Genomic DNA, 27,685 nt, shown 5'->3' with positions numbered 1-27,685 from the left:
GATAAAAGTGGCACATAGAGAGAGGGAGGAATTGAATGTCCTCTAAAGTGTTGCTTCGTCTGCACAATGGAGTGGACAGGCCTGGCTCGGTTCAGAGCTTCTGCAGAATTATTAAGGCACTCGGTACTCCTGGCAGCGGGTGCCCCCCGCCACAGTGCCAAGGTAATTAGATGAGTGGGCATCTTCTGTGGCACAGGGCACACTCAAGTGACAGTCAAAGCAAGAACTGATGGTGATTTGGTGAAAGAGCCCGTAGAATCCGAATCCATCAAAACATTAAGAATCGCCCCGCTTTCAGCGAGGCCGATGTAATTGGACCCCTAAATCACGACGCAGACCAATTACAAGCCATGGATTTCCACAATTACTCAAACCATGAATAAATCATATATAACTTGCATGATAAGTGCAGCCGCAGCAGCGTTCAAAGTTCTGTTCATACAGAAATACATCCGCACAGAGCATAAACAAAACGCTAAAACTAACAGCGAGAGCCATGGCAGCATCTGGCACATCAGTGGGTGGCTTTGCCTGTCAACAGAGAACTTCAAACCAATTTTTTTCTTATCTTTTTTATATCTATTTCCATTCTCATTATCTCACAAAACTGTAACATCCATTACTGCTCATACAAACAGGTCACCGGAGAGGAGAAACAGAGCCTTAAACTGGAACAGAACACAATAATTTCCCCACTGAACACGCACCTCCTCGAATGGTTTGATGCAACAGGAACCTCGACTTTGATTTTCCACAACAATTCCCTGTGAACTGAAGGCGAGACTACGCGGTGACTAAGGGGGAGCGATGCGTTCGCGCCGCCTCGCTTCCTGTTGATGGCGAGCCAGGAGCGGCTGCATGATTCATAGCCAGCACGCAGATTGTGTTGAATTTTAATGCATTTTCACAGGAAAGAAACATGAAAGCATGGACTCAATAGAAGTGTGCATATATACACTGCCGTAGATACAGTATGTGCTTTTCCTGCATACTATTATTTTACGGAGCATACCGCAATAGAGCACGGGAGTGAAGCGGATGCAGGAGGCAGGGTTACCTATGGGTGCATGTAATGCATTATGGGTTTGGAGAAAATAATGCAAATGAACATAAAAGCCTTTCTACCTTGGCGGAGACTTTTACTTTATATGCCGTGTGTACAGATACTTGCAAAAGGCACTTTGTTTTTGTTTTACCTGCTGCCAACGTTCCCCTAAGTCTCATTTATTATGGACAAAGGGAGCGAGGCTTTTCCTGCAAGCCCGACAATGCAAACCACCTCTCTTAGATTAATTTAGGCACTGATGGATGAACTTAATTCTAGAAAGTTCTATCTTATCCCTGCAAAAAAAAAAAAAAGAAGAGTTCTAAGCCAAACCGAAACGACACTCGCGGTAACAAGATGAATTGGGACTGGCGCTCGTTCTCGAGTTCCGTTAAAGATGATTCCTGAAGTCTGCAGTGACACAGTTCATTACTCAGACGGAGGTCAACGTTTGGTCCTGTCCAATAAACTCCAGAAAGACGTCTAAATTTAGCCGTCCACCTAGGGTGATCCTATATGACAACTGACACTTTGTGGACTCGAGTTTGAGGCTTAGTTATGAAAGTGTAAATGTACATTAGGAACAGCACTAGAACTATCCCTCCCACACCCCTTGCCGTGGAAAGAAATCTTCTCTCTCTCTGCAAAGGGAGAACGGTGACACCGTGCCAGATGATGGTTTATTAAGCTTGTCACTTCTGGTTTGATCCCAGATTGCACTTCACGTTGAGCTATGGCAGCGTCTCTTAAGTCTCCTTTGAAGAGGGAAGCGTGAAGGACGGGGCTCTGCCCTCCACCGTCAACCTATATACAGATAGCCGTGGGGGCGGCTGCAAAGGACAAAAGTGGGGGCAACTTTCTTTCAGTCAGCTCTGGGAGCTCAGCAGCAGAGGAGGCGATAAGCGTGCGTTTGGTGCAACAAACTGTGCATATTACTGCCAGACAGACAGTAAGGCAAGCTCCTCACACAGAAGAAATATGGTTCTTACAGTAAATGGTTCTTTCAGGCTATAATGGTTTCACAAAGAGCTTATCAACTTCTAAAGAACCGTTTTATTTAGTGAGGAATGTTCCTCATAGGGTTCTAGAGAACCTTTGTTTTTTCTGGTTCCTCAAAGAACCTTTTTTGATGGTTCTTTTGAGGTACCTTTAACCACTTAAACCCTAGCATTTCCAATGTTGAGCATGTCTTAAAGGCATAGTATGTGCCTGTGTTTAAATAACAAAACAATATATCATTATTTTACCCATCATTTCCCTCTAGACCAGCAGTCATCAGGCACTGGAGTAGTGTAGTGTGGTGGTATTCCCATGCAGGAACACATTGCCCTCTCACTGCATGTTGGTTGGTTGGTTTTGGTAGGCAGGAATGTTTTTGGACAACCAAAAACAAACAGTGATGAAATGGAAGGAAACATCAAAACACAGCAAGAGGGCAGTGTGTTTCTGCTAGAGCCCGACCGATACCAGATTGTTTGTCCGATGCCGATGCCGACACCGACACCGATTACCCATGCTTTGACCAAATGTTAATGTTTTCATGGATAAATGCAAAATATTAAATCCTATTATCGTCATTGTCGGGCAGAATCCTTGTATCTCCATCGTTCGACTTTTTATGTTTTTTTCATGAATGAATGTCCTACTTCATCATGAGAGTGTCGCACTAAAAGAGTGAAAATAGCAGATCTACAGTACAAGCTCCAAACACAATGAGAAGGAACGGTTTTGGACATACAAGGTTTCCACCCGACAGCAATGATATACAGCCTACACATGGTTTTGTATGAGTATACCAGTCAGTTTGAGCAGATTCCATTCCAATTGGTTACTATGACTTTCACAGCCCTGGGTAGGCAACCTGGCCTGGCTGGGATCTGTGCCTGTTGCTCAAAGCAGCAAAACAGGTGAACACAATTAACTTCAACAAGGGAATTTGCGACAGCGTTGCGCAAAAAAGAAACAGGCTCAAACAATGTCATGATTCTAGCTGCTGAAAACTTCAATGACAATGAAGAGACTTGGTGTAGAAGGAAAAAGGAGGGGACCAAGTATAGACCCCTGCGGGACGCTGGTCGATGAAGTATGTAGGATTTAAGTGGTTATGGGTTGCTTTAAAGAACCATTCAGGGGCGTCCGCTTGCCTAGCGGTCCAGGCGCATACCACATACGCTGGTAATCCAGCTTGACAGCGTGTCGCGGGTTCGACTCCCGATCCCGACGACCTTTGCTGTATGTCTCCCCCCATCTCTCTACCCATTTTCTGTCAGCCTACTGCCCTGTCTAAATAAAGGCATAAAAGCCCCCAAAAAAATCTTAAAAAAAAAAAAAAAAGAACCATTCAAAAAAATGGTTCTATGAAGAACCTTTCAGGAAGCAAGAATGGCATTTTCTATGACATCACTCTGAAGAATCAGTTTTATTTTCCAGTTGGCACCTTTGTATTTCTATGTGTTCAGAGAAGAGACAAGAGGCACCAACGCAAAGAAGAGCCTGCCACCGGTTATGTCCAGGGGCCAGTGGAGCGGAGCATCTCACTCTTTACATGATAATCAAGTATGGCCTCGGGTCACAACAGTAGACAATTATCCTGACATCAGTACAGAGTGTACTCTGGACTAAATGGGTCCCGAGTTAGAAAAAGAAAGAAAAAACAGAAACGTATTGATCGTGGAGGGGGAGTTACCTTCCATTTCATTATGTTACCTAAGCTGTGCACTCATTGACATTCTGTTGAGGTAGGTATTAAGACTCCTGGGTCGCCATGCGTATGAGATCCTCCTCCTCCTCCTCCTACGTTCCAGGATGGAGGCCTGGCTGTATGGAGGAGAGGCCGTATCAGTTTGGTCGATTATTATCGTTGTGAGCTTGTATCGGCTATTTTTGAATGTTCTATTTTTGAATTTTAATAGGCTCTATGCACAGCAGCCATATTGGAAAGAAATTGGGCCTCGTCTTACTTCCTTCACAGGTGTTACCAATGATACTAATGAAGGCTCTGTTCCATTCTGGTCAGGGTGCTGATATCGTGCATGTTGGCTCACTAGAAACACTCCATTTTGACTCCCAAATGGTGTGTAACTCTGAGAGTGTACAAATGGAACCAAATGGACCCTTACGGGTCCATTTGGTTCCATTTGTACACTCTCAGAGTTATGGGGGTCCTTGAAAATAAGACAACCACTGTGCCACACTAAATGGAATGGAACAGAGCCTTAATTAGTATCATTGGTACTGTAACACCTGTGAAGGAAGTAAGGAAGGGCCCCAATTCATTCCCAATATGGCTGCTGTGCATAGAGCCTATTGAGTTCTTCAAATTGATTGATTAGAAACTATGTTGTCCTTTTTAAGTCAAAATATTGGTAAACAGTAGTGTAGGACTCGGGAAAAATCGGGAATGGCATCAGACACAAACATCTGATGCCACAGATATAATTCAAATCCACAGTAGTGGTGGTAGAGGTTCAAAGTGTGTACCTGCCTGGCATCAGCCAAATTCTCGTGCAGATCCATCATGTTTTTTTGTCCCTGCTAAGTGATAATGTCTGCCTTTCAGGTGATCTCTCAAGTGGTAATAAGGTTTCACTTTTTACTTAAAGCCATTCTCGCTTCCTCATCCGTTACCGCCCAAGATAGAAAGGCAACTGAGGTCACAATAGCCCATCATAGCGTCTTAATTAATGAGGAAGAATAACGTAGTCTACGTATTAGCGAACCCGCACCCGGGAACACATGGGTAATGACATACTATGATGGCATTCTACTGTATGTCATCCTCCTATGAAACGGAAACCAATTAATCCACGGTTTTTACCAGGCTTTTTTCCCCCTAGCTGGCTCTAACATAAGGCGACTCATTAATATGAGATATGGGGAGTGATGTTCCATTTCCCATGGAGAGACCAACACCCTGTTCACAGTACACACTTAAAAAAGAAATTGCTTGCGCCCCCCCCCTTGAAGGCAGACGCTCCTCTGAAGCTAATTCAAAAACAGGCCCCCGTCGCTTCTGCTCTTGTGCAGCGCCCCGAAAAGCCCCCAAACGATGTTGTTGTTTGTTCATGTGGTCAAAACCCACACACAAAGAGATAGGCAATTCCAGACGTTCCCTAGTTACATAAACCCTACACTTAATTGACCCAAGTCCGCCAGGGCTCTATACTAGGCCCCCTCCTGCTTTCACTCTACGCTAAATGTTTTCGCCAAAAGAAAAAAGGCAGATCTACAAGCTCACAACGCATTGCAGTGTTAACGGCAACGGCTATATATCTTCTCCCAAATGCTAACCCCAGAATAGGGATGCCATGTTTCAAGTGGTTAATTATCTGTCGCTATCTAACCATTTTGAGTCACACATAACATACAGTATTATCTCTCACTCATGTAAATCTTGGCCTATATTTTATCCAAACAGCAGCAACGAACTTCTCCTCATCGTTCCAGACCTTTGCAGGTGGGGTTCGCAGCAATTAATCAAGCCCCACTCTGTGAGCTGGAGGCGAGGGGAAATAAATATCCATCTCCCGAAACATTCGTCTTCAGGGTGGCGTTCTTCCTTTCTCATTAGTGTGCATTCTTTGTTGCCGTCAGAAAAACAACAACCATTCAAGCTCCTATAGTTTTAGCCCAGAGAATGAATTAACCCATTGAGACCTGAAGCCGATTCTACATGTCTCCTAAATCCCAACAGTTTTCTGAAAAACGTATGTTTCTATATCAGTGGTGCTCAATCTTTTTCATGTCAAGGACCCCCAAAATTATATGTATTTGGCCGCGGACCCCCATCAAAATATGTTGTTCCAGGGACCCCCCAGAAGCAAAGATTTGAGTTAACAATGTTCGCTTTAAAAATATACATATTCAAGGATTTGCACACATTTTCACACATTTTCAAAAATAGCAGATCTACAAGCTCATAGCGCGGCACTCGGTGCCGCGCTATGAGCTTGTATATCTGCTATTTTTGAATAGCCCAAAGTGTAAAATAATGCTTTTTTAGCTCAAATCTAAAAATGACACAGTTCCAGGTCTTAATGGGTTAAAACACAAAGCCTTTTGTCAATCTCTAAATCAAAGATTGTGAGTCTTGGCTCAGAGCGTCTGCCACAAAATACCCAGGCTGAGTTGAATGCTTACTGCTGACTTGGCACCTTTTTGAAACAGAATAATTGAGAGAATTTAAGAGTTTATTAATCTTGCAGATGTGGGCAAGTTTCCCTTGGGGTAGCCATATATCTTTTATGATGAAACTTGTCTTGCACTGACAAACCAGCCTAATAAATTACACTTCTGCACCCCCTTTACGACTGCCATTTTTTTTTTTTTTTTTAAGTGAAGGTAGGCTACATTCAGCTCCCTTGTCTCACAGTCTTCACTTTCCCGTGTCCCGTTTCTGTTTAAAAGATACCACCGGTGTTTTCGCATTTTTACCCCCCTACGACGTAATCCATCATCTTCAGAACGTGGTTGCATAAAACATACGAAACAATGCTTGCAAAAATACAACTAAAAAGACAAATCGCACCGCATTAACCCTTTAAGCCCTGAAGAAGCATCTGTGTCACTTTTTGATTTGAGCTAAAAGCATTATTTTATACTTATTTTATAACTCAAATCTGTGCTTCCGGGGGTCCCTGGAACATATATTTTTAGATGGGGGTCCGCGGACAAATACATGTCATTTTGAGGGTCCTTGACATGGAAAAAAGAACCACTGATATTATGGCGACATAAGTTTTTTCAAAAAACTGTCGAATTCCCCAGAAGCAAAGATTTGAGTTACAAATGTTCGCTTTTGTAACTCAAATCTCAAGATTTGCAAAAAAATAACGATTTTTCAAAAATAGCAGATCTACAAGCTCATAGTGCGGCACTCGGTGCCGCGCTATGAGCTTGTAGATCTGCTATTTTTGAATAGCCCAAAGTGTAAAATAATGCTTTTTAGCTCAAATCAAAAAGTGACACAGATGCTTCTTCAGGGCTTAAAGGGTTAAAGCAGATATGTATTTCCCTGCTTGCTGACTAGTACCATTCTGCATAGTCATTATTACACCCCTGTATCTTCACACTGTGACAAGTTTCACAATAGGTAATACAGGGAAGTGCGTTAGCCTTTATGTCTGCCATATCTGCGCCCCTACCCGGCTCCCTCCCCGGGGTCCCGCTTGTGTGTTTTGTGTGGGGGATTTGGTTGCAGGACAAAGACGGCGCGATTCTTCTAAACGCAGAGGCCCTTTAATCCTTTGTTATTGAAATCCTTGGCTCACACTAGCAAGTTAGAGAGGAAGATTAGTTTAAAGAAATTGCTTACAGCTCAAATAAATGCTGCGAGTCAGCCATTTTAGGGCCCCCAATATTATGCATACAGTGTTTTAAGATCAAGTATCTTGCTCTGTGAAAGATAACAAGAATGGTGACTGTATCCACCAAAAGCGCTGGTATAAATCAATGTTTCCAAACCATGGCGGTCTGGCCCGAAATTATGTAACATCACCGTAACACAGTTATGATATTAGTAGTGAGTGTGTGTGGGTGTGGTGTGTGTGTGTGTGTGTGTGTGTGTGTGTGTGTGTGTGTGTGTGTGTGTGTGTGTGTGTGTGTGTGTGTGTGTGTGTGTGTGTGTGTGTGTGTGTGTGTGTGTGTGTGTGTGTGTGTGTGTGTGTGGGGTGCATTTCGCCTTTCCGACATGTCGCCTTTCCGACGTTAACGAACCCTATACCTAACCCTAACCCTAACCCTAACCGCACGCGGAAGCCACTAGTCGGAGTGGCGAGATGTCGGAATGGAAGGAGAACCCCGTGTGTGTGTGTGTGTCAGATGTAAGAGGGGGGGGGGCTCCAAGGAAAAAAGTTTGAGAACCACTGGTCTAAATGGTAGCATGGATGGCTTTGGTCCAGTGTATAATGGTGTACACCACCGTGAAATCTTTCTTTGTGTATTCTGTTAAACAACCAATCAAACTAATTATTCTATGATTAAACGTATTCCCATCTCATCCATATGACCTCATTTTTACACGGACAAGTAACTTTAGTGCCTGGACAAGTGAATGGGGAAATGTACTTGTCTGAAGGACTAGTCCCTCAAAAGGTTAATGTCAAGCCCTGCACACAATACCCTCTGGTCCAAGGCTTTAGTCCAAAGAAAATCATCTCCTATCTTCCTCCACATTACGGTCTGCACAAATAACCACCAACCGGCTGTTGGTGGGACAATCAACTATTCCCAGTCACTCTCTCTTTTATGTCAGGGTCCCCCTGTTGAAATTGAAAACCCATGTTGTAATGTCATTTTTCTTAGCCAGCCTATTCTGGAGGGAACATTTGATGAAAATAGCTGTTCTACAAGCTCATAACATACCGTGTTGTGAGCTTGTAGATCAGCTATTAATGTAATCAGATATTTCATGTACAGCGAAAACAGGAGGCGGCCTAATTTAGAGAATCCAGTCAACTAAGTATAGGGTTTTAGCAGTTAATAATCCACGTGTTTTAGATCAATCCGGCTTCTTCTCAAATCTGAGATTAGCGGAATTAACTGACTTCACTTACAATTTAACTTCTCAAAGAAGTCCACTTAGAGCTAATCTTAAAGAGGGAAAAAAAAGGTTTTAGGATTTCAATGCAACTTCATCAGAACTGATGCCTCTGGGATACAAGACATTAGCTTTTCAGCCTTAATAAAAAATATATTATCACAGCTAAAAAGTAATGAGACAGACAGTGGTGGAAAGTAGCCACGTACATTTACTCATGTACTGTACTTAATTGTGAGGTACTTAACTAGGGATGGGACGATAATCGCTATTAATCGTTGATTGTGATAATAAACCACCCACAATAATCGTATCGCAGAGATTTTAATTCACCACGAAATTGACCTCTGTCATACACTAGGGTGAATTAGCTTTTGTTGAGCTGCAAATTCAGTACCACTTAAACCCTCTATACCAGTGGTTCTCAAACTTTTTCATGTCAAGGACCCCCAAATTGACACTTATTAGCCCGCGGACCCCCATTTGAAAAGATAATCCAGGGACCCCAATAAGAGAAGTTTTTTTTTTTTACAGCTCTAGCAGTGATTCTCAACCATTTTAATTTCAAGGACCCCCAGTTTGGCATGCATTAGGGCTACGGACCCCAATTTAATGGCATTTCTATCTCTGGGACCCCAATTTATATCGTGAAATCAATGTTAATTTAACTCTGAGAGTGTACAACGGGTCCATTTGGTTCCATTTCTACACTCTCAGAGTTACAGACCCATAAGGGTCCATTTGGTTCCTGTCTATCATTTAGCTGGGGACCCCCTGGAACCCCCTCAAGCACCCCTGGGGGTCCCCGGACCCCACTTTGAGAACCAATACTCTATACTTGATAAAACGGACCAGCAAAGAGCGCATTTGGTACGCTCTTATTTCACTCACTCAACACAAAACAATTCGCCAAAAATAGAAGATCTACAAGCTTGCAGATCGGCAATTTTTGGCGGATGTTCCCCCCGTAATAGGAATGTTAGAGTGGTTAACAAAAGTGGCATTTTAAATGTTAAGCATATTTGATTATCGCGATAATGTCAATAATCGCAACTATTTTTTGCCACAATAATCGTGACGTAATTTTCATATCGTCCGATCCCTAATTTTAACTTTACAGTTCTACTCCCCTACTGGTAGAACTTCTTCCACCACTGGTACTGTAAGACAGTGGTTCTCAAAGTGGGGTCTGGGGACCCCCAGGGGTCCGTGAGGGAGTTCCAGGGGGTCCCCAGCTAAATGATAGATAGTTAGGAACTTAGGAACCATATGGACCCTTATGGGTCTGTAACTCAGAGAGTGTACAAATGGAACCAAATGGACCCTAACAGGTCCATTTGGTTCCATTTGTACACTCTCTAAGTTACATTCACATAGATTTTACAATAGAAATTGGGGTCCCAGAGATAAAAATACCATTAAATGGCGGTCCATAGACAAATGCATGAAAAACTGGGGGTCCTTGGGGGTCCTTGGGGCTAGAGAGCCATACAAATCTTCTCTTATGGGGATCCCTCGCTTATCTTTTCAAATGGGGGTCCGCGGGCTAATAAGTGTCAATTTGGGGGTCCTTGACATGAAAAGGTTTGAGAACCACTGCTGTAAGAGAACAGGAAACGGCATGCTACAGCCTAAGCAAAGGATTTCAGGAGAAGGAGGAGGAAAGGCTGGAACTCAATCAGATCTGTACTGAGGATGCAGGACGACATGGTACTGGTGCACAGACACTGGCAGGGGCGGTCAATCATACCCCATCTGTTATGGAAATTAACCACAAGCGGCGTGGCACACACACACACACACACACACACACACACACACACACACACACACACACACACACACACACACACACACACACACACACACACACACACACACACACACACACACACACACACACACACACACACACACACACACACACACACACACACACACACACACACGTGTGCCATGTCCTCGCACAAAGCTTCGGGCAACCTGTATTCTCATGCCAAACTGCCAATCAACAGGCTGTCGACAGCCCAATCTGTTCCCACTGTCCAACTGTCACTGCAGCCACCCACACCCCGTGAGAAAAAAACATGGAATATTCATTTTTATTTTTATTTAAAGAGACAATTAATTCGCTGCGAAAGAGGGAATACAGATTTTTTTTAATTCACAAAGCAGTAGGCTAACCACCGTAAGGCAGTGGATCTCAAACGTTTTCATGTCAAGGACCCCCACAGTGATATATATTTGGCTGCGGACCCCCCCCATCTGAAAATGTTATGTGCATTTCCCCCAGAAGCAAAGATTTGAGTTAAAAATGTTTGCTTTAAAATATATATATATTCAAAGATTTGCACAAATGTTCACGATTCTTCAAAAATAGCCAAATTATGAAATCAAATGAAATGTTAAAGAGTAAAGTGGTTAAAAGATTGTGACGTTATATTAACAAATTTAGCTGGGGCCCCCTGGTACCCCCCCCCCCAAAGACCCCTGCGGGTCCCCGGACCCCACTTTGAGAACCAATGGCGTAAGGCAGTGGTTCTCAAACTTTTTCATGTCAAGGACCCCCAAATTGACACTTATTAGCCCGCGGACCCCCATTTGAAAAGATAAGCCAGGCACCCCAATAAGAGAAGGTTTTTACGACTCTCTAGCAGTGATTCTCAACCATTTTAATTTCAAGGACCCCCAGTTTGACACGCATTAGGCTACGGACCCCCATTTAATGGCATTTATACCTCTGGGACCCCAATTCACATTGTAAAACCAATGTTAATTTAACTCTGAGAGTGTACAAATGGAACCAAATGGACCCGTTAGGGTCCATTTGGTTCCATTTGTACACTCTCAGAGTTACAGACCCATAAGGGTCCATATGGTTCCTGTCCATCATCTAGCTGGGGACCCCCTGGAACCCCCTCAAGTACCCCTGGGGGACCCCGGACCCCACTTTGAGAACCAATGGCGTAACCGCCGGCCTCATTTGACGCGGTGAGCTATGGCTCCACTTGTACATGGCACTCCGTGCCGCACGCCAGCATATTCAATTTGCATTGAATAGAGGAACACGCGATTAATACATCACCCTTGACCACAGGCAAATGGTCCTACAGCCCGGGCATCAATTTGATTCTATGATACCGCCATCATGCCTCGCTGCTGGGATGTTTCAATCATCAATCTAACTGGGTTATGGAAGAAAATCGGGGCCTCTGAAGCCCACAATAGCTCCTGCTAATGTAGTGGCACATCATGCGCATCGCTGTAACATTACCGTTGCATCTATCATAAGAATTTTCCCTTGGTGGGCCCCGTGTGGTCCCCCAAAGGGAGGGGCTGGAACGGCAGAGGAAATCAGCTGCATCACTGAGGCAGAGGACAGCGGCATGAACGACGAGGTCCTTCTCTGCTCTCTTGTGTGTGTGTGAGAGTTTCCCTTTGCACCGGCGCTGCCTTCAGCCTGGAACCACAGCAGAACCGAGTGCACAGGCGAATGACATGGTCCACACACAGTAGACCCGTAGGGGGTCCCTCAGAGTTACTAAAAGGGGGTCCGCCAAATCTTCAACCGAGCCTTCCCTACTCTGAGGAGAGAACTTAAGCCAAACATTGTAGATCTACAAGCGCACAACGGTGTGCGCTTGTAGATCTGCTATTTTCGGCGAAGAGGTTTGGTGTAGAGGGGAAAAAGAGCAAACCAAGTACGGCGAATGACATGGTCCACACACAGTGGACCATGTGGACCAAGAGCAAACCAAGTACAGGGTGAAAGGTCAAGTTTACTTAGTATTGACAGCTAAGGGGTCCTTGGCCCAAAAAACATTGAAGACCCCTGGTCTAGTGAGCTATATTGTCTAAAATACATTTGTGAAACTGTAGCCTATTTCCATGGATGAATACAGTTTTCAAATTATTATGATTATTATTATTTTGTATAAAATACGTTTTGCCATTTGTTTATGTTTTTGAAGTCATTCATGTTACATTTACACATTACATTTGCTGCCTGTATCAAGGTATATACATAATAATAGACAGCAGGACTACAGCTGGTCCCCCCAACAATCATAAAGGAATTCACTGAAACCTTCAAATAGTTAAGAAGTGTAGCTAATTCATAACCATTACAATACAGACAGTAAATATTATGCACATAATTTCACATCCATTTTTTTCCACTGGTGCAGGACAAAATATGTTACAAAATGAACAGGAAAAAAGCCAGCATAAGAGCTTGCCATTATGGACATCACTGTGCCAAAACACAAGCAAACAAAGTTTCAACCATGAGCTCAATGTTGACAATAAAGACTGGGCTAAACAATATCACACAATTGACTGATAACTCCAGCACACTTTTAAAGTACAACAGCCTTCATATTCTGGCAGAAATGCTGGGGGCATCTCACAGTTTAGATCTGATTGCAATTACAAAAAGAGCCATTATTTTAAGACATAATTAATAATCAATTATAGAAGTGAGTAAGCTAGCGGATGATTCTATCACCATTCAATAAATGTGTGTGACATACTGTAGACAATAGAAAGGTTTAATGACAGTTATTGGTCAAAATGCCAGACTGAAGAAAATCATTTGCCGAAGAATCTGAATTCTGAACGAATTGTTCTAATTGCATGCGTTCTATTCATCACGGTTAGAGAGTAAGAGAGAAGCACCGGCAGAATGTACGTAACTGGGACGTATGACAGCTCCAGGTAACTAGATTACCACATGTCAACTGCCAACGGTATTATGGTCTGTTTGTGATACTGCTTTTTCTGGCATGAGATATGTGCTGACAAGACCAATCAAATGTGTACATTCAAGCGATCTCACCTGGAGGGCCCTGAAACAAGTGCATTCAGAAACAGTTGTGTACAAAATCCTTTGAAAAGAAACCTGTTCAGTGGAAATAGGGAGAGTCGTGTGGTACCATAATGAACTTAAAGAGGGAGTCACGTGCCAAAAAAAAGAACACAGGTCTAGAAGCTAACAAAGCTATTAACTTGTACTGTAGATACCGGTAAGTTATTTTTTAAACACAGCACTCTCACTGTCAACACCCTTTACAGAGGTGTAAAGATTACACACACACGCTGCAGATTACACACTGCAGATTACACACACACGCACGCACGCACGCACGCACGAAAAGTGATGCATACATAAAAAGTGATGCATACTTGCATTGCACTATACTGTAATATATCTGTTTGAGTTGTTATTTGCAACAGTTTGACTATTACCATGGTTAACACATTGAGACCTGAAGCCGATTCTACGTGTCTCCTAAATCTCAACAGTTTTCTGAAAAACGTATGTTTCTATATCAGTGGTGCTCAATCTTTTTCATGTCAAGGACACCCAAAATGATATGTATTTGGCCGCGGACCCCCATCAAAATATTTTGTTCCAGGGACCCCCCAGAAGCAAAGATTTGAGTTAAAAATGTTAGCTTTAAAAATATATATATTCAAAGATTTGCACACATGTTCACAAATTTTCAAAAATAGCAGATCTACAAGCTCAGTGCCGCGCTATGAGCTTGTATATCTGCTATTTTTGAATAGCCCAAAGTGTAAAATAATGCTTTTTAGCTCAAATCTAAAACCCAAACCCGAACCCACAGTTCAATGTCTTAATGGGTTAAAAACACTAATATAAATATTTTGCATTTCATAAAAGAATGAACAGTGAACAAGTTATTCAAAGTCATTCACTTGTTGATGAATAAGCAGCCATTGTGATCTCACCTCGCCATGTATCTTAATACTGGATAGTGACAGATGTGGTAGTTAAAGGGATAGGTGGAGGTGCACTAGATAGCTCTGTAGTGGGCGGAGAAGGTCAGAGAGGTTAACCCATTAAGACCGGGAACGCATCCGTGTCATTTTAAGATTTATTTGGCTATTCAAAAATAGCAGATCTACAAGCTTGTATAACTGCTATTTTTGAAAAATCGTGAACATTTGTGCAAATCTTTCAATATTTTGAAGCATTTTTAACTCAAATCTTTGCTTCTGGGGGGTCCATGGAAGAACATATTTTGAGATGGGGGTTCACGGCCAAATACATATCATTTTGGGCGGTCCTTGACATGAAAAGGTTTGGGAACCACTGATTATAGCAAGATACGTTTTTTCAAAAAAAACTGTTAGGATTTAGAAGATATTTGTAGAATCTCCTGAAGTAAAAAGATTTGAGTTAAAAATGTTCACTTTAAAATATATACATTCAAAGACATTTTCACAATTTTTCAAAAAATAGCAGATCTACAGTACAAGCTCATAGCACGGCACTCGGTGCCACGCTATGAGCTTGTATATCTGCTAATTTTTTGAATAGCCAAAGAAATCTAAAAATGACACAGAGATGCGTCCCCGGTCTTCATGGGTTAATAGAGCAGTGTCTTGCCTTCAGCTCGGCCTGATAAGTGTATTTGTGGCAGCTACACTTGACTGCACAACGCAGGACCTTCTTCTGCCTTGTGTCCGAAATTCTAAATGAGCAGATTTGTTTATCCGAAATTTGGCTTGCTAATTCCTGAGTCCAGGGATGCAGGGTGCTTTTCTATGCCTGACAGGACCTCGGTCCTCCACACACACACATTTGCATTCCAGCTACAATGCTTTGTCATCACATCCGCCAACAGCAGTCGGCAACAGCTCTGAAAATGTACATGTTTTTCATAATTTGAAGGGAAAAAATGGCTAAACGGTTTGCTTTTAAACATGCCTGAGTCACCGCACACAGAATCTCGGTTTGTCTGCTCTGTTGCTAAGACGTGTAATGACATTTAATGAGAGGGTCGTTCACGTGCGCACTGAGCCGTCTCGCTGTGTTAAAATACCAGAGTGTCACTGCACGGCCAAGCGGGGCTGTCATGATAGCCCCTGAAAACCACAGGATTGGTTAGAACAAGGCGAAGCTTTGTCAGGTCAACGGTGGGGACGGGCGAAAGTGAACAATTAATGCCTTGTGGCAAATGAGTGATTTGGCTTTTTCAGCCAACTGAGGGAAAACAGTGATTAGTGTTTACGTGCATATGATGAGTCAGAGAGAGAGAGTTATCACATTTAGAGTGGAGGATGATACTGCAATAAGCACTGTTTTAACCACTTAAAACCATGTGTACATTGTTTACCGGGGTCCCCAAGGGGTCTATACCAGTGGTTCTCAACCAGTGGTCCGGGGACCACCAGTGGTCCTTGGGGGGGAACCAGGGGGTCCCCAGTGAAATTAGTTAACATAACGTCACAATCATTTTTACCACTTAGCTTTGGCTATTCAAAAATAGCAGATATACAAGCTCATAGCGTGGCACAGAGTGACGCGCAATGAGCTTGTAGATCTGCTATTTTTGAGAAAAAAAAGGAGACGTGAAAATGTGTGCAAAACTTTGAATATATATATATTTTTAAAGCAAACATTTTTAACACAAATTCTTGCTTCTGGGGTACCTGGAACAAAATATTTTCAGATGGGCGGTCCGCGGCCAAACGTATATCAATTTAGGGGTCCTTGGCATGAAAAAGCTTGAAAACCACTGGTCTATACCACCGTTTCCCAAACAGTGGGTCGGGACCCATCTTTGGGTCGTGGACCAAAGATGTTATTTCAAAAGATTTTTTAAAGTTTCAACAAAGAAAATCAACTCCTAATACTACAAACAAGTATTTCATTAATACAACAAAAAAATTGGATAATTTACATACGTATATATATATATATATATATATATATTTATTTATTTTTTAGTTTAAGAAGTAGTGAAAATAGCAGATCTACAAGCTCACATCGCGGTTTGAAGCGACGCGTTGTGACCTTGTGGATCTGCTATTTTCACTTGTTTGGGTCGCCTAATTTCTCTTTTGGGTCTCGAGCTAAAAAAGGTTTGGGAACCACTGATCTATACAGTTGGCCCCCTGCTTTTCTCCCTCTACACCAAATCTTGTCACCGAAAATAGCCGATCTACAAGCTCACAACGTACTCGCAATGCAACACATTGTGAGCTTGTAGAATGGGATATTTCCGCCTATTATGACGGGCCCAGAATGCAGACGCTAGGGTCCATGTGATTACCAGTTGCAGGAGGAGGGAGCCTTGTTTGTGTACCAGAGAGTAGACATGTGTATTGCTAGTTAAGACACGTAGGAAACAAAGAGACGCAGGAGGCAGACTGCAGTTAAACCATTCTATATTAACCCACTCGATCCGGGAACGCATCTGTGTCATTTTAGATTTCAGCTACAACCATTATTCTATACTTTGGCTATTCAAAAATAGCAGATATGTAAGCTCATAGCGCGGCACTCGTATATCTGCTATTTAAAAAAAATCTTGAACATTAACATTTTGTGCAAATCTTTGAATACACGTATTCAAAGATTTGAGGTAAAAACGTTGTTTTCAAAAAATATATATGTATATATATTTTTTTGAAAACAACATTTTTACCTCAAATCTTTGCTTCTGGGGGTCCCTGGAACTAGATATTTTGAGATGGGGTTGGCGGACAAAAACATATAATTTTGGGGGTCCTTGACATGAAAAGGTTATGTTCCAGGGACCCCCAGAAGAAAAGATTTGAGTTAAAAAATGTTTACTTTAAAACATCTACACTGTATATTCAAAGATTTGCACAAATGTTCACGAAAAAACGGTTCACAGTTTCATGGCAGACAGAAAAAAAGGTCTGTTTGTCTGAAGGAGAGCATTAGCTCAAAACGTCACTCGTGACGTGCCAATAGATTGCACTTAAGGGAGCGACAAAGACAAAGTGCAGACATTCTTTGGCGTTTGTATTTCTGTCTTATGATATTATTGGTCCAGCACCTACTCTAAATGGTATTTGGATGTGCTGTGAGTGACTGCTAAGTACAGTTTGTTGGCAGACAACGTCATTGGTCTGAAACCAGACTAATAATAAGTGTCAAAGTCAAGTATTTAAAAAGGTACAGTATTTAACTTTGGCCTGTGTTTACCTTTTTAAAAAACAAAACAATAACCACATGTTTTACCCGTTTACTCTACCAGCGGTTATCAGCCAGTGGAGTATTATCAGTGTGGTGGTGTTTACCTGCAGAAACACACTGCCCTCTCGCTGTATTTTGGTGTTTTCACTGTTTGTTTTCGTAGACGCCCAAAAAACATCCCTGTCTACCAAAACAAACAGTGAAAACACCAAAATAAAGCAAGAGAGGGCAATGTGTTTCTGCAGGTAAACACCACCACACTACTCCAGTAGCTGACAATTACTGGTATAGAGGGAAATGATGGGCTAAAGTTACATATTATGCCTTTAAGTTGTCATATATTGAAATCCTGTCTAAGTATGAGTTGTGTGCATTTGTAAAAAAAAAAATGTCTGAGCTTATTTTATTTTATTTTTTGTTGTAAAAACAAAATAATTAGGCTATTTTTGGTATCTTAAGGTTTCACGGTAAACAAGTAGAGTCAAATAACATTAGCTGTTAATGCTCTGGATATGCAGCGATGTGTTGGGGGAAAGTTATCAGGAATAAATCAAAGCGCAGACTTACAAGATTAGCATCTGACCTCAAAAAGAGTTAAGATTGAAGTCTGACATCCATCATGAATTGGTAATTTCTCTCTGAAACGGGCAGATCTACAATAGGTTTTGCAACACCAAAACTAGAAGGACCTGTAAAATTAAGATCTGAGGCAGTATCATCGTTAACTAACGAGAATCTAATCGAGAATCTAAATGAATATTTTTTTTTACTTTTCACTCTTAAGTCTGGCACGTATCTTTGGAAAAAGTAAGGACGGGCGGACCAAAATGGTTTGGCGACTGGTGTCCGTCAGAATGTCGGAGCAGAGGGCGGATTCTTTAATCCTCGCAGGAGAGCTGGGGCGAGGCTGGTTCAGTTCTATTTGCGTTCGGCATGAAACCGGGAGGCCTTCCAACACAGAGCCAGATGGCATGCCATGAACTGTCTGATCACACAGCTCAAAACATAAACAATTACAAATACTTTCGGCAGTAAGTCTGATTCCCCCCTGCAGAATGCGTTCATCCCACCCTGGAGAAGCAGAATGTGTCGGCGTGCCGGACGAAAGCAAAGCATGTCAGAATATCCATGTTCTTTTTTTTCCCTCCTTTTTTTTCCCTTCTATAACAGTGATAAATAACCTTTTGAGTATCAAGGACCCCCAGTCTGATATGCATCAGGCCGAGCCCCCCAACCCCACCCATTTGATACCATATTTGCAGTGGTGTAAAGCAGTGTTTATCAACCTTTTTGGTGCCAAGGCACACCTGGCATAGCCAAAATATCCCAGGGCACACCTAGAATTTAGCGTCTTCTGGCCCTGGGTGCATCTCTTCTTTGCTGGTGGAGCTCTCATCATCTTGTAGTAATAATACTGAGTGCCAAAGCATGTACCCTGTGCCCCTTTTATACAGTACCAGGTAGGACAACATATTTGCATTCCTATGGGTGATGGTCGCTACACTGAATGGACTCGGGCGTGGCTGTGTGTGAAACGGATGATGGCCGTATCGATTTACGGACGATCACCGCTATTGTTCTCGAGGGGCTGGGTTCACACTTTCTTCAAACGGCGCGGCACACCTCAGCAGTACTCGCGGCCCAAAATTTGGCCCTTTGCCAGGGTTGATGAACACTGGTGTAAAGTAACTAAGTACATGTACTCAAGTACTGTACTTAAGTTATGTACATGTACTTAAGTATGTATCCACTTCAGCCCAATATACATTTTGCCCATTTGAAAATAGCCGATCTACAAGCGTGAGCTTGTAGATCGGCTATTTTTTTCTACATTTGAAACCTTAATGAGTACTTTTACTTTAATACTTTATGTATATTTTGATACCAATACTTTTGCACTTTTACTTACTCAATTTCGAATTCCGGACTTTTACTTGTAACAGAGTATTTCTACATTGCAGTATTGATACTTTTACTTAAGTAAAAAGAAAATAGTACTTTTTCCACCACTGCATATTTGTATCTCTGGAACCCCAATCCACCAGTGTTCTATGACATCACGTTACACACTACACTAATGGTGCTTTTTTTTGAATGGCTAACCACTCACCACCGCGTCTTTAATCATTCAAATGGTTCACTCCACCCTATCAGCTTCATCTGGTCCCATGAAGGCTTATCAATGTGCCCATGAATCAAGAAATGCATCCAATTCCAGATTGCTGAATGGCCAATAGATTTTTTTTATGAAATGGGCGTAATAGAGATGTGCTAATAATGTAGTTACCTATAAACTGCTTCAGTGGGCTGGATCCAGGGAAGCCGGTCTATAAAAGCAGCTGACCTTGCTCAATGGTAACAGTCCCCTGTCTTCTAATTTCGCCCTTCATAATGTTTACTGGTCCATCGCAACAATAAAACATTTAGGGAAGGGTGATAAGAAAGTAATTCATTGGAGTTAATTGGGACTCTGTGATAGCATGTCCCTTGCTGGGTTTATTACACCAGCGAGATTCATATCGGAGCACTTAACGTTGTTTCCTTTAAATAATAAAGGCCATATATACACACAGAAGGCAATCCCGCCATGATAAAGCCTGCCATTCTGGCAACGTGTAAATTAAACTGATCGTCTCCTCCATTTATTATTCAAGGCAATATCAGGCTGTGGAGCCCCCAGTTGAATACTCAACATATTTTAAGAGAAAACTGATATTCCAAAAGAAGATGTCCTCATGCCTGTGCAGACCTTCAGTGACATTAACTATAACAGTTGATTTGATGCTACTGGCTTGGAAAGGAGAGAGAGAGGGGCTTCCATACAAAGTAAACCGCGATAATGCTCAGCAGCACAGAGCCCAGCACCACTCTCTGAGCCTACTACAAACCATGTCACGGCTAGACAAACTTATTTCAATACAACATCATGTTGTAGGATATGCCTGGCTGTCCGAGCAGTCAATTTGACTAGGATAACAACAACTCACACAATCCAGAGAGAGGCTTTTTGCACACCGACTCGCAGGTCAAGGGGCTCTTTTGCGATTCTCAATATCGGGGACACTCATATACTTGGTTCAGACGAGTCAATGCACATCACCATTATTGAGCAATCAACTGCCATAATGTGGAAAAGTGATTACACTGTGATGACTGCATCGTTTAGAAATGTGGCTGTTCGATGCCCCGGCTTAACGTGGAAATCAATGAAGCAGCCTGAGCCCACACAGCAGCACAGGGTTGTTTGTTTTGTTGTGCCTACTGTGAGATCCTGCATACATGCCCACTAATCAATGACATACAAGGCAAAATATACCTATAGAGTAGGACATATGTCAGACAGTACATGTCACCAAGTTATGGACTGACTGACTGAATGAGTGAATGTCAAACACAGACGTGCGTTGCATGCAGTCACACAGACATGCTGCAGCTGCAGCTTATGTGAGCATGAAGTAAAAACATAAATACTACATTCATAGAAATAAAGACAGCTTCATGGAGTATCACTATTCACTGACACTGTTAATTCCTGTAATATTCTTAAAAGCATGGCATGTGCGACTTGAAACAGTTAGTGGCGTTCAGGCCGTACATAACGTCAACATTGGGGCAGTGGTTCTCAAAGTGAGGTCCAGGGACCCTCAGGGTTCCTTGAGGGGGTTCCAAGTGGACCCTTACAGGTCTGTAACTCTAAGTTATGGGGGTCCTTGAAATTAAGAAGTTTGAGAACCAGGGGACAGGGAAGAGCTGTTTTGGTCAATTGTTCCATGTCACAGTTTAGCTTGCTAAATCCTCGCACATCCTCCAGCATCAGGTGGAGAGAGGCTCCATTTTAAAGAGAAAGAGGGGGTAAACTTAAATGCTGCTGACAGTCCGCTCGCTGTAATAACTTTGTTACAGACTACCAGTGGTGGAAAGTAATTAAGTAGATTTACTTAAGTACAATTTTGAGGTATTTGCACTTTACTTGAGTATTTCCAACTTCCAATACTTTTACTTCTACTCCACTACATCTCGGATCCAAATATTGTACTTATACTCCACTACAATTATTTGAACACTTTAGGTACTTGTTACTTTGTAGATGTATAATTTAAAAAATAACATACATTAACCACTTCAGCCCTATATACATTTCGGCCATTTGGAAATAGCAGATCTACAAGTTCACAATGTGTAGCGATGCATGCATTGTTGTGAGCTTGCAGACCTGCTATTTCATCAAAGGATGTTTATACATTTGAAAACTTGAAATGAGACATTCTGCATAAGGAGCACTTTTACTTTTGGTACTTTAAGTACATTGTGATGCCTGTACTATAGACTATACTTTTACTCAAGTGCATTTTGAATTCCGGACTCACTTGTAACAGAGTATTTCTATATTGCGGCATTGATACTTTTACTTAAAGTTTAAAAAAAATGGGAGTACTTTTTCCACCACTGGTTACAGACTACACTAACTCGCTGTGTAACCCACGGGAATTAATGGGGTGTTTTTTGCCCCGATTCCCCAAGGTTTGGGTGTTTGGTCTGGCGACGCACTCCCCTCTGAATGAGCAGCAAAGGCCTGTCTAGTGTCTAAATGGACATTTACGCGCAAGGACTTTTTAAGGTTAGGCAATGGGGGGTAAAAATAGATCATTCGTCACACTCTTGACGCCCGATTTAGACATTTTTGGGGGGATACCGCAGCAACAAATAAAAACACAAAAAAGGAGCTGTCCAAGGTTCTGAGGTGATGCGCAGTTTTATGAATAACACAGCGTGACAAACCCACACTCACCTGATGCAGAAGGTGGATGCAATGCAATTCTCTGGCTGGTCTCTGTATCCTGACAGCAGAGCAGACAGACAGCAGCTGAACCTCAACAACACACACAGCAACACTCAAGAAGCTCTGCCACTATAATAGACTCGTTCTCTCTCTCCAGCGAAGACAATGTTCACAATAGTAATCAGACGAGCACAAAAGACAGCACTTTTATGTGCAAGTCAGTCACGGCAGGCTGGCTGCCTGCTGTTCTTCTCGCGTAAAAACCGGACAGTAGCGTCTATACTTCTTCCTCTTCCACGGAGACTTTGGGGGGGTTTATTTCAAGGTACTTAGCTGTGACGGGGTCGCCACTTGAAGCCCAAGCAGCTTGGCCTCTAAGATCTCACACTGTTAGCCCAGGCTAACGCCAATAGCACCATAAAAAAAACTGTGTGCACTGTTGTTGTCATCATCGCACTAGACGGGGCCCGCGTTAAAGAGACTTCTCCCCGGGTAAAAAGATGTGATCGTGTCGCCTCCTCGCCGCCGCAGCGCCAGTTCAGTTCAGATCCCGGGGGGTCTCTGTGTGTTCTGTCATCATTGGATCGTTGTCACCAAGCTGCCGGCAGACACATACACACACACACACATACATACATACACACACACAGACAGTCACACACACACACACACACACAGACCCGGGTAGATGCGGCAGGCAGGCACTAGGCAGACTCCTTGGCAGCGGGGATAATGTCCTTCCGAAGCTCCGTTACATCAGATCAGTGGTTTCCATGTGTCCGGATGCGCATAAATCCGGCCGTAAACAAGCAATGCAGCATTCTTCAGGTCGGTCGTTTAGAGCAGCAGTGATTGCGTGGTGCTCCACTTTCCAACACGGCCTCTCGACTCACATACATACACACACTCATTCCACACACACACTCACTAGTGTTGCCAGATTTAGAGAGAGAAATAAGCAACCAGGTCTATGAAAACAAGCCCGAAATAAGCGACTAGGCTTTGAAATAGCCGATCTACAAGCTCACAACTGAGCTTGTAGATCTACTATTTAAACAAAAAAAGAAAATAATCTTGGAGAAAAAAAAAACATCTTGTATGGGGGTCCCACTCCCTGGCCCAAAATATTTTTAGATAGGGGGGTTGGTGGACAAATTCATATTAATCTGGGGGTCCTTGACCTGTTGTTTTAGAGCCGCTGGTTTAAACAGCATTAAGAAACAAGCCCAACTACCAATATTTACAAGCAACTTTACAGAAAAATAAGCCCAAAGTTGCTTATAATAAGCCGACATGGCAACACTGACACTCACTCCCTCACACACATACACACACACACACACACACACACACACACACACACACACACACACACACACACACACACACACACACACACACACACACACACACACACACATACACACACGCAGTCCTTTCTTCCCAGCCTCCTCCGCTCCTGACAAGCACCGCGCAGCCAATCCAGGAGCGCGTCCCGCCCACCCATCCATGCTTTCAGCCAATCCAGGAGCCCGTCCCGCCCACCCGTTCATCCTTTCAGCCAATCCAGGAGCGCGTCATCCTCACCCTGGGAGGGGGGCTCCCTCTCTCATTTCAGGCAAAGGCGTTTGGAGCAAAACATGGACAAGAGCCCAGTGGATTAGGGTCTCTCTTAAGGATGCGCTGCTGAGGATTTTACAGCAGTGGTTCTGAAACGTTTTTATTTTATTTAAAGGACCCCCATGAATCTGAGAGTGTACAAGTTAATAAGTAAATAAAGTATTCAATCAATCAATCAATCATTCAATTGTATACTATTATATGTCTTTAAATGTCTTGATGAATTGAATGCCTAGTGGCAAGCAACTCAAAGTTAAGATTCTGTTTAATATCTGGAATCTAGAGGTACTTTCTGTCAATAAATTCTGTGCAGGTGATTTTATTTTATTTTATTTTATTATTATTATTATTATTATTATTATTATTATTATTATTATTATTATTATTATTATTATACGTTTTGGAGTTTGGAAGCGCTCGTTTTGCTGCCTCCTGCTTTGTGTGCAATTTTGAAACAGGTGGTATTGGTAAGCAGGACCATTGAGTGAATTCCAACGAGCGCTCCCAAACTCGAACATTTAGAAAAGTGATCAACTGCACAGAATTTCTTGACAGAAAGTAGCTCAAAACATGTCTATGGTGGATTTTAATAAGACAAAAACTTTGCAGATTCAAAGAGGATAATTCAAAACTAGCAAAACATAAATCAGGATTACAATTCAAAAATTCCCAGGCAGTTTGTAAGTTGCTTGATTCAGTATATAGATATTTGATATTCATTTTATCAGACACGCCCCCTTCCTAAACAAACCCATTGTAACTTCAAACTCCATTGTAACCATGTTAGATTCATCAGAAACACCCGTCCTTGGTTCTGGTGGCTGATATTGTCCTTCTAATACGTGAGGAGACCGTGTTTTTTCATGTATTTTTAATATTTTTGGGGGAAAATGAAAAAAATGTAATACAATAAAAAAAAAAAAAAAAAATGAAAAAAGTAATCGAAAAAACACGGCCCCCTCACATAGGAGGGCAGGATGAGTCACTAGAACCAAGGACGGGTGTTTTTGATTAATCTAATATGTTAAAAATTGAGTTTGAAGTTATAATGGGTTTGTATGTGAGATCCACATTCCAATCCAATATCCACATTGGAGCCACTCCAATATGTGGATCCTGAGACCAAACATGATTAGATTTTTGTCTCCGCCAGGCCGAAGGCGTGGCCAAAACTATGTTCTCGGCACTGTCCGTCCATGTGTCACACATCAAAGGGTGCCCCCACCCTTGCCCTGTTCAAAGCCTCCCTCAAAACCCACCTTTTCAGACTTGCTTTCCCTGCCTAATTCTAATCCCCCTTTCTGCCAATTCATTTTTATGTTTTTTTTGCTCAGTTTTTAGCCATTAACTAGTTCTCTTACAAAAGTTCTTTATTTCTGAAATATGAAAAATCGGACAGATCTGTCTTGATCACATGGCTGTGTAGAGGTAATGCATACCGATTTGCGTGATGTTTGGACAAAATATGTAGAAGTAATATAAATAAAATGTGTTTTGCGGAGGAATTGTGAGGTTTTTACTTGGTCTTCAAGGAGTATGCATGCACATGGTTTAATGCCGATTCAACGGTGCCAGAGATTAGCTGCTCACAGACGGACACACACGCACACGCACGCCCACACACGCGCACACACACACACACACACACACACACACACACACACACACACACACACACACACACACACACACACACACACACACACACACACACACACACACACACACACACACACACACACACACACACACACACATACACACACACACACACACACACACACACTACTAATAATAATAATACATCCAATTTATATAGCGGTTTTCTTGGTACTCAAAGTATGGCTTTACACAACATCCTGATTGGCTAAGATTGGCTTCTAAAGTGGCCTGTTTTGAACAAAATGCCTCAAATCATGAACGCAGCAGCCGATTGCCGTGATCTTTGAACGCACATTCCCACTTGGCCACGCAAGAAATGCCACCCTACATTTTTTGTTACTACTCCTATCAAGACATATCTGTCACATGTCTCATATTCCATTCTGATTGGCTATGACTGGGATAAATGTTGCGGGGGTGTCACACATCATGAAAGCGGCGCCCGATTGCTGGGAAACTTTGCACGCATATTCCCACTAATCCAAGGAAGCACCTGAATCCCAAAATGTTCAAATCTCCTCATGGTGGTGCTACAACAGCCCACTTCACGTTTTGGCCTATAACTCTTGAACCGTAAGTTGTACAATCAAGATATTTTTCCCCTGGATTCCTTGGATCATGACGCAATTTATAGGCCCCAGTCTGGTGGAGACCTGTGCTCCGAGGAGCACTCTTTACTAGTTGGATTATAATTTCATCTTTTGTTTAATTTAGATAGGACAGGTAATAAGGAAGGGGAGGAACGATGGCAATCAATGCAATGCATGCTTGACTGCAGAACGCCCCCATTGCTGTCACAACTGCAGTTTTCATCAGTTATACATAACATTTCCTCCAAGAAAGTGGTTTAAGATTTGTGTCTGTGTCTGCACACTCATTGGAAAATAACAAAAGTTGACAACAAACAGCGTAGCCTTGAGGAAATGCATGAAAGCGAGAAATGTATTTACTGGTGAATCAGAGCATGTTTCCTGCCATGATATATTCAATAGACAGTGAACACAATATCTGCGTCTGGAATTTAACACACGTCAGGAATTCAAAAAGATATTTCTTACAAAGCCAGTATCACAGCTCCAGCTAGTATATGGCATGAACAAGAGGGAAATTAGTTGATTTTGTTGGTATGAATTGTGGTATGAATTACCGAAGAGCAGATTTGAAATAAGCAATAGTTTAGTTCATATTTTCCAAAACTCCATCATAGCCTTTATTCAGAGACTCATCCAAAACTGATCTCCAGAACAATAGAGTTTGAGATACAAGTTTTGGCCTATTCCGTTTAAATGTTGTGGCTATGCCAATTTCCAAATCCTAATTGTATTGTAACATCTGAACTCATCTTCTATTGTTGCTTTGTCTACAGTAATTCCTCTTAGGGATCAATGTGGTTTTGTCTCATCATATCAGTAAAATTTGGTTCTCAGTTTTCACCCAGTTTTGCTCAGTTGCCATTGTTGTTCAGTTTGTCTCTTCAAGTAATTATGCAGTGTTTTGCAAACTAATGCAATGAAAAACTAAACAATGACACATACCCAGCACAGTTATGAATTAAACATCAGCACAGTCTGGCACTATCCTATTTTAGTCAACTGCAAGTGCTAACAATGATCCAAGACGTAAACTGCATGGATATGCGTGCATGTGAATGTATTGAGACGTGAAACCACTGTCCCAACATGGTATAATTATCTCATACCTCATGATATGTTTTTCCCCTTCAGAAAGCATCATAAACGACCTGGGATTTGTCAACTATTCAAACGCTATACTAAGTTCCTTCTATATATGCCACTAGCGCATATTTTACCCAACCTCCTCCACAATGATGGAAAGTCTTTTTTTTCCTTCTTTCTTTTTTTCCCCTTCTTTTTTTTTTCAATAACCGGAGAAAACATTTATAGAAGATTCTCCTGGGTGTAAGAGAAGTTCTGCTGGCTCGGGGTAATGCAGTGCAGCCTTGAAAGTCACAGCGGATGGGATCACTCATGGCAGGCTGCTCGGAAGCTTTGGTGCTTTCCTTCAAAAGCCTCAGTCAGCAGGGAGCCTGGTTTCTCAGCTGCA

The 27,685-nt window shown here is 42.2% G+C and overlaps 1 protein-coding gene across 3 annotated transcripts in view; it reads right to left on the bottom strand.

Annotated features, from left to right (window-relative positions):
- large1 (LARGE xylosyl- and glucuronyltransferase 1) overlaps positions 1 to 23,207 on the bottom strand; it is a 142,563-nt gene extending 119,356 nt beyond the window's left edge. For all 3 annotated transcript variants that reach the window (XR_014600201.1, XR_014600202.1, XM_084049800.1), the window contains exon 1: positions 22,349 to 23,207. The gene's annotated coding sequence lies outside the window, so the exon portion shown is untranslated. The remainder of the gene's footprint in view (positions 1 to 22,348) is intronic.
- Between the last annotated feature and the right edge of the window lie 4,478 nt (positions 23,208 to 27,685).

Source organism: Gymnoscopelus microlampas, assembly GCF_963454915.1.
Source record: "Gymnoscopelus microlampas genome assembly, chromosome: 23".
NCBI lineage: Eukaryota > Metazoa > Chordata > Actinopteri > Myctophiformes > Myctophidae > Gymnoscopelus > Gymnoscopelus microlampas.
Note: the sequence above shows the minus strand (reverse complement) of the source record. Positions and strands in the feature narration are given on the sequence as shown.